The sequence below is a fragment of the Otolemur garnettii genome, unplaced genomic scaffold, assembly GCF_000181295.1.
Source record: "Otolemur garnettii isolate 467f Iridium unplaced genomic scaffold, OtoGar3 scaffold00147, whole genome shotgun sequence".
NCBI classification, from domain to species: Eukaryota; Metazoa; Chordata; class Mammalia; order Primates; family Galagidae; genus Otolemur; species Otolemur garnettii.
The window spans coordinates 3,321,462-3,329,829 of NW_003852542.1; positions in this window are offsets into that span (position 1 = coordinate 3,321,462).

The following is an 8,368-nucleotide window of genomic DNA, read 5'->3' on the forward strand; positions in this document are numbered from 1 at the left end:
CTGAGGTGGGGTTGAGGGCAGGCAAGAGCGAGGAGGAAGTGAGAATCTGACTCCTTCCCCTGCTGCCTCTCCCTGTGTGCAGGACCATAGAAATGCTTGTGAAACTGGGGGTCTCGTGGGTGTTCACTCCTCTTATCACTGTGGCTGCAGAGTTGAGGCCAGAGGGTGTGGTCTGAGGCCCTTTGGGGGCAGTAATTTGGGGCAGTTTCTTGTTCTCCCCCACAGCTACCTCCAATCAACCACCAAGTGTGGAGAATTTTAGTTCCCTAATAGTACTTTGCTGATTTCCAGCCCCTGCCAGAGCCTGGGGCAGGTCCCCAAAGTCCCTTCACTCCCCTCTCACCACTTCCACTTCTGCTTTCTCAGATTTTCCCTGGATGCTGCAGCCACAGTGATCTTTCTAAAGTTCACATTTGATTACACAACTCCTTTGCTTAAAACACTTTGATGACTGCAGTGCCTTGAAGATATGGTCCAAACTCCTGGTCCCAGCCCACAGGCCCTCCACCACCAGCTTCTACTCCCTTGCTTGCCCCTACCTGCGCTGGTCTACGTGCAGCAGACTGAATTTCGCCAGCACAGGGAAGTCTCTCCCATGCCTCAAGGCCTTTGCCAGTGCTGTTGCTTCTCCCTGGAATGCTGTGCTCTGGTTAACTCTTACTCAAATCTTAGGTCAGCGACCCATTCCAGTGGGAAACTCCCAGAAACGATGGGCGTGTTTATGGGCTGTCATGGACCTTGTAGCACTTAAACTCCTACCTTGTAATTTCATTTTTGTTTGCCTCTTGTTCCTGGCTGCACATGACAATTACCAGAGCAGCTTTTAAAATACTGAGGCTGGGGTCACACCCCACCAGAGGTTTCCAGTTAACTAACCATGGCGAGGCTTGGGTTTTGGTAGTTTTAAAAACTCCCCCAGGTGATTCTAATATGAAACCAGGAAGTTCGGGGGCGAGGGCAGGGCTGTCACAGTCATCACTGTAAACCCTCACTTGACACTGAAATGTTCAGGTATTTAATAAGAGTGTGGGATAAATGAGAGAAGCAGCAGGATCCCTTAAGGATGAAAAATAGTGCATACCAAATAAGCATTGGGTAGCAAGCCAGAGCTTTCTGAAGGTGCTGTGGAACAATCCCTACCTTGTCTTGTAAAATCTCACTGACTGACCATTCAGGTCACTTTTAGAAAATGTTTGGAGTTTCTGGAGTCCCACCTACTTGGGAGGCTGAAGCAAAAGAATCGCTTAAGCCCAAGAGATGGAGGTTGCTGTGAGCTGTGATGCTACAGCACTCTACCGAGGGCGACATAATGAGACTCATGTTTGGAGTTTTGTTAACTTTAGATTCATAGCAAAAATCACACAGTTAGACCACTGTCCCTTGCGTGTTGCTGGTTCCCTCTGGAAGCCTTCTCTCTTCCCTCTGCTTGCGCAGAAGCCAAACACTGCATTGTCAGGGGCCTAAAAACCCACTTCCAAAAGACTGGGGCATACCTTAAATTTTACTGACAATTTCCTAAAAGTTCATTACTCCTGAACAGCAAAGCATAATTACACCCCCCACCCAACACTGCCACTTTCTTTCCCTCCAGTCCTATTTTCAGACTCTCTATCTCTTGTTCTTTACCCTTCTTGGGTTTAGCAATTCAGCTTTTTTTCTCCATTTGCAAATTTCACCTAGAAAGGAAAAAGCCTGAGGACTGCGGAACAGTGACCACCCACTGTTTCTCCTGTGCTCTCTTGGGAGGCCTCAGTTTATCCTAGCTACTGTTAATCCCTTTCTGTCAGGAATCCTACAGGCAGCAGCGTTGCACCAGGCTTCCACAAACAAGTCAGCATTTACCTCCATGTTACCACGTGGTATGCAGGGAGGGGAGGGGCAGGAGAGGAAGAGTGTGGGATGGGCACCCACCTGCACTGGGAGACCCTCTGCCTGCCCCAGGTCTGATGGAAGACCAGTGGAAACACAGGCTGGCCAAAGGCACCCCAAATAGATCTACAGTTATCAATGTCCTTCAGTCAAAGACTGCCAGGGACATACCTAAAGTTAACTTAGTTGAATTTTTGCTCTTTGTGATGAGGAAAAATGAAATGAGCTCACACTTTGAGGAGCTGGAGGGCGACACAGTAAGAGGATGCTAGGAGGGTTGGTTAAAGGGTTGAAACTTGTGTTGTCAGGTGATTTGGGGGAAGGTTCGAGGAAGCGGGGCTCTGCTGTGGCTTGTGTGCTCTGAGGAAGTGGGTGTAATTCTGACTGAGTATCTGCATTAGTCAGTTCAGGATGCCATAAAAATAATACCCCCAGGCAGTGTTAGGTGCCTAAACCTCTCCCCCACCTCCCCTCCCAGAACCAAAGGCCTGCCTGGCCCCACCCCAAGAGTTCCACCAGATAGAACCTAGCCCTCTAAAGCCTTCCAGCAACCTGTGCAATCTCCCTCCCCCTAATCCCAGTATAAAACAAGCCCTCGACCACTCTTGGGGCAGCGGCCATCTTTGCCTAGATGGGTCTCCATCCCCTTTCATTACACTTGGCCTAAACTTCTCCTGGCCTCATCTCTGGGTACACCGCCGGACCCCTTTCATCTGGTGCCGAAAACCTGGGGATGGTGGTTGGTTGGAGGCCTGGCCCAATCACCCCAGTTCCCTCTGAAGCTGGTCCTGTGTTGCCCAGACCTGACTCCATTGACCTGGCTGTGGAAGATTTTGAGATTTCATCCCATCTGCCACTGAGGGTGAACAGGGCTCCTGAAGACCTTCACGCAGAGCTGCCTCCGCCTGCTCTGTGCCTCCGTGTTCTCCCGTCCTCGTCCTCTTGGCTTCTTCTTTCATCTGCTGGTTCACCCCTAATTAGAGGGTTTTGGCCTAACACTACTCTCTTCTGGGGTCCGGGACCTCAAATTGCTTTGTTTTTCACTTCACCCCCAGTGCTGGGCCCTCTTTGAGACATTTAAGGTCCTGGGACACCTGACCTTTCTCAGTTGTTTTCTGCTCCTGGTTTCCTGGGAAACAAGGGACGCTCTTTTTTTCCTCCCAAGTAGGGGAAGGGCATCTGAGACATGAGAGCAGGCTCTTCCATGCCCTTAATGGAAACACGCCTGGGGTGTCTCCTTTGGCAATATAAAAACTTAGGCCTCAAAGAGGAGATTTGGCCAAAACGCCTCATATTCTACTACAATATGGCTTGGACTCAACAAATTGGATACCAGGTCTATATGGCCTGAGAATGGAATTTTTGACTTCAGTATCTTTTTTTTTCTTTTGAGACAGGGCCTCAAGCTGTCCCCCTGGGTAGAGTGCCGTGGCTTTACAGCTCACAGCAACCTCCAACTCCTGGGCTCTAGCGAGTCTCCTGCCTCAGCCTCCCAAGTAGCTGGGACTACAGGCACCCGCCACAACGTCTGGCCATTTTTTGGTTGCAGCCGTCATTGTTGTTTGGCGGGTCCGGGCTGGGGATTCGAACCCGCCACCTTAGGTGCATGTGGCTGGCGCCTTAGCTGGTTGAGCTATAGGCGCCAAGCCTGACTTCAGTATCTTAAAGAATTAAATAATCATCAGAGAAATGGCAGATAGGACAAAATCCCCTATATTCAGGCCTTTTCTCTCCCTCCACTCTTGCCCCTCCCTGTGCAAATCATACTCCAGCCACCAGATACTCCTGGCTCAACCCCTTCCCCTCTATCTTCTCCTGATCTTCCATCTTCCCTCCTGTCTGGATCCCTCAAGCTCCTACGGCTCCACCTCCTAACCTGCTCCAGCCTCAAAACCCTCCACCTTCCCCCCAATAATCTCTTCCTGCTCCCGCATCACTAGCTTCTCCCTGGCTTCCTTCCCCTCCTCTGCCTTCTTCCATCACCAACTTCTTCCATCACCAACCTTCTGGCCCATGCAGGCCACACATCCCGACAGGCCACCACCTTCCACTGGCCATCAACCTCCACCCACGGCTTCTCCAGTCACCGTCACCCCCTAGCTACCCTCTCTTCTCTCCAGCATATCAACTCCCCCTCTGAGATATCTCAGAGGGGGAATCTAAAGTCATAATAAATCTCTCAAAGCCGAAATTAAAATGCAACACTTTTTCCTGTCTAAAACCTTTTCAACTTTTTACTAATTTAAATCTCAATACCAGAGAGAAACAAAGTACTTCATCTCCCAATTGGCCCCATCTCTCAGCCTCAATATTCGGCATAAACCCCCAAACTTAAAAGAAGCCTCAGACCTCACAAACAGTACTTTTAGACCTGACCTTCATGGTCTTTTAATAAAGATGGAAAGAAGATAGAGAAAAAGAGAGAATGGAACTGACAGCAACCTGGAAGGCCAAAGAGTTTTTTAAATGGTGGCTGCCACTTTAAGTCTCCTTCAGAGACAGTTACTCCAAAGGCCCAGGTAAGAAGCCCATGCCCTTCGATGAGATGGAAATCCTGCCTCACTATGACTCTATGCTCCAGAAGTAAAGTTCCCCAGGAAGCATCGTCTACTGAGGTCCCAGAACAGTGTTCTCTCTACAAAACAGAAAGACACTGGAAGCGAGAATGTATCCTCCTTAGAACAGGAGACTACGTTTGCCTTTGGAAACTGGTGGTCCCCTAAGTCAGTGAAAACTGCTTCTATCAGACCAACAAGCTGGACTTTGAAATGGGCTCAACTTCATGACACCAGAAAGGCCTTAAGTAACTAGATCTCCGGCAAATTAATTCTAGTAAGTACCAGTGCCACTGTATTTACTGTTCTTTCTAAATTTTAAAGACCTTTATGTCTCTCTCCATTGTTAAATTTAAAAAATAAAATACAACCCTTCACCTATATATTCCACAGTTTCTCAATTCACTTTTGCTACCCTTTATTACTTTCTGGTTCCTGCTGTCCAGTCTTCACTCCTCCCTTAAATTAAAAACACTGGAAAAACTCAAGCTTCTTGCTCCTTTATCCCCATACCTGCTGACCACCTCACTGACCACCTAGACCAAACCAAGTTCCACGTCTTCCTTAAAACATACTCTGTTATAGCTCCACCTATACAACTTTCACCAGAGCAATTCCAGCAAGAACCATTTCTATCTGGGACATTAAAAGTGCCCCCAGAAGGGCGGGCCCTGTGGTTCAGTGAGTAGGGCTCTGGCCCCATATACTGAGAGCGGTGGGTTGGAACCTGGCGCCAGCCAAAAACAACAACAACAAAATAGCTGGGCATTGTGGCAGGCGCCTGTAGTCCCAGCTACTCGGGAGGCTAAGGCAAGAGAATTGCCTAAGCCTGAGAGCTGGAGGTTGCTGTGAGCGGTGATGCTAGGCACTCTACCGAGGGCGACAAAGTGAGACTCTTTCTCTAAAAAAAAAAGTGCCCCCAGAAAACATGCAGGAACTCAAGAATCACTCCTTTCCTTCAACTTTTTCACTTGTCCCGCTGACACTGGTGTCTGTTTCCTGTGCTGTGCGGAACTTCTACCTATTTATGTCTCCCAACAAACTGGACCAGCACCTGCGCTCTGGGCCTGCTTTACCTTGGTATATCCCTCCTCCCAGGCAATGAGCAGGTTCCAGTCCACCTTCACATCCTACTTAGAGCTAAACAAGCCACCCAATTAATTCCTCTCCTGGTAGGACTAGGCATTAAAGCAGGAATTTCCGCCAGAATTGCCACCCACCGGTTCCAACTAATGTCCACTGGACTGGCCAAGAGCCCCCAGGAAGTCTCTGATCAGTTACAGCTCATACAAGATCAGGTAGACTGTAGCTCTCCAGAACCACAGAGGGTTGAATTTGCTCATGGAGGGGAAAAGGGAGTCTTTGCACTTTCTTACAGGAAGCATGCTGTTTCTACAGCAACAAGTCTGGCCTAATCCAAGAAGGCATCACCTGGTTCTGAGAACAAGCCACCCATCTATGAGGGATCCTGGCTCAACCTGTAAGTCTCCTTTTATTAACTGTTGCCCCTTGTGGCATCCCATTCCTGTCTTCTTTTATGCAAGACAGATTTTAAAAAGGTGTCAGCAGCACTTGCACCCCAATTGCTATTATTCCCCGAACCCTTTCCCAATGTACCCCAAACCCATACGGCCCTACTAACACCCAACTCCTCACACTGAGTACAACCACAGGCCCTATCCACTGAGAAGCAGTTCCAGAAGACTGACCTTTGACCCCATCACCCCTTTTAACAAGAGTTGGGAATGTTAAGTGCCTAGACTCTTCCCCCACTTCCTCTCCCAGAGCAAAAGGCCTACCTGGCTCCACCCCAAGAGTTCCTCCAGAAAGCCTGCCAAAGCCTAGCAGCCTATGGAATCTCCCTCTCCCTGTGCCCAGTACACAAAACAAGCCCCTAACCACTCTTAGTGCAGCCACCATCTTTGCACTGCCCAGGTGGGTCACCATCTCCTTTCAATAAAGCTGGCCTGAACATCTCCTCTGTGGCCTCGTCTCAGGGTGCCCCGTTTACACCTTTCAGGCCAGGTGGCTTAAACAACAGAAATATATTTTCTTACAGTTCTAGAGGCTGGAAGTCTGAGATCAAGGTGTCAGCAGGTCCCCCTTCTCCTGAGGCTTCTCTCCCATCCGTGCAGATGACCACCTTTTTTGGCGTGTCCTCACATGGTCACCTCCAGGTGTGTTCCTGGTGTTTCTTTTGTGCGTCCAAATTTTCTCCTCTTATAAGGACTCTAGCCAGACTGGATTAGAATCCATCCTAATGGCCTCATATTAACTTAATTACCTCTTGAAGGACCTTATCTCCAAAGGGTCATATCCTGAGGCACTGGGGGTTAGGGCTTCAACATATGAATTTTGAGGGAACATAGGTCATCCCCAAACAATATCTTCATGCATCTTATCTATAAGGTGGGAAAAATGAGGGGAAGCAAAAGCTGGCATAGCTCAAGGAGCAGCAGTCACTCATTAGCCAGGAGAGGGGGTGGATGTCTGGTCCTTTTTGTGGCTCAGACAGTGTTCATCTGTTGTCTGTGTGAGATGTGATTATGGAAGGATCTTGTTTGTGTCTTCATCCATCATGGTCACAGAGTGGCTTGTCTGATGCTCTGGGAAATTGCTTATGTTCGACAAGAAAGCACCATGGTCTAGCTGTGGGTGCCAGCCAGCTCATACCAATACTAAGGCTTGGCTGATAGAGTCAGGCCAGCTCCTGGCGGTCAGGTGGTATTTTCTCTTTCTCACAATCTGGTACTGTCAACGTGCTTGCTGAGTGAACGCAGCTTAGCATAATCACCACCATTTCCAGTGTCAACACTGGGTAGAGAGATAGCATGGCAACACTTAGCCTCCTTCCAGAAATGCATGGAGCCAGCACATGTGGCAGTGGAGGAAGCAGGTGTTTCCACAACTTACAGCTGAGGTCTTCAGCAGCTCACCTTGAGGACACACCCTGCTGGCTGAGTGCCACGCTGGAGCTCCTGGGAATGTGCTTTGTACCATACTTTGTCTGGAATAATAGGCATCTATTGCTGTGCAACAAATTACCTCTAACTTAAGTGGCTTAAAACAGCACACATTTATTATGTCATTTTCTTTGGATCAAGAGTATGGACATAGCTTAACTGAATCTTCTGCTTTGGGTCTCATATTGTTGCAGTCAAGGTGTTGGCCACGAATGGGTTCTCATCAGAAGCACAACTGGGGGGCCGGGCATGGTGGCTCATGCCTGTAATCCTAGCACTCTGGGAGGCTGAGGCCAAGGATTGCCTGAGCTCACAGGTTCGAGACCAGCCTGACAGAGCAAGACCTTGTCTCTAAAAATAGCCAGGTGTTGTGGCAGGTGCCTGTAGTCTCAGCTACTTGGGAGGCTGAGGCAAGAGAATTGCTTAAGTCCGAGAGTGTGAGGTTGCTGTGAGCTATGACGCCATAGCATGCTACCGAGGGTGACAAAATGAAACCTTTGTCTCAAAAAAAAAAGAGGGTCAGCGCCTGTAGGTCAAGTGGCTAAGGCACCAACCACATACACAGGACCTGGTGTTTCGAATCTAGCCCGGGCCTGCCAAACAACAATGACAACTACAACCAAAAAAAATAGCTGAGCATTGTGGTGGTGCCTTTACCCCCAGCTACTTGGGAGGCTGAGCCAAGAGAATCGCTTGGAGTTGGAGGTTGCCGTGAGCTGTGATGCCGCAGCACTGTACCCAAGGCAACAGCTTGAGGCTCTGTCTCAAAATAAATGAATAAATAAAAAATAAAAAGAAGCACAACTTGGGAGGGATCTGCTTCTGAGCTCACTCAGGTTGGTGGTAAAATTCACATCCTCATAACTGTAGGACTTATGGCAGCTTGCTTGTTTAAAGACAGCAATGGATGGGCAGCGCCTGTGGCTCAGTGAGTAGGGCACCGGTCCCATGTACTGAGGATGGCGGGTTCAAAGCCGGCCC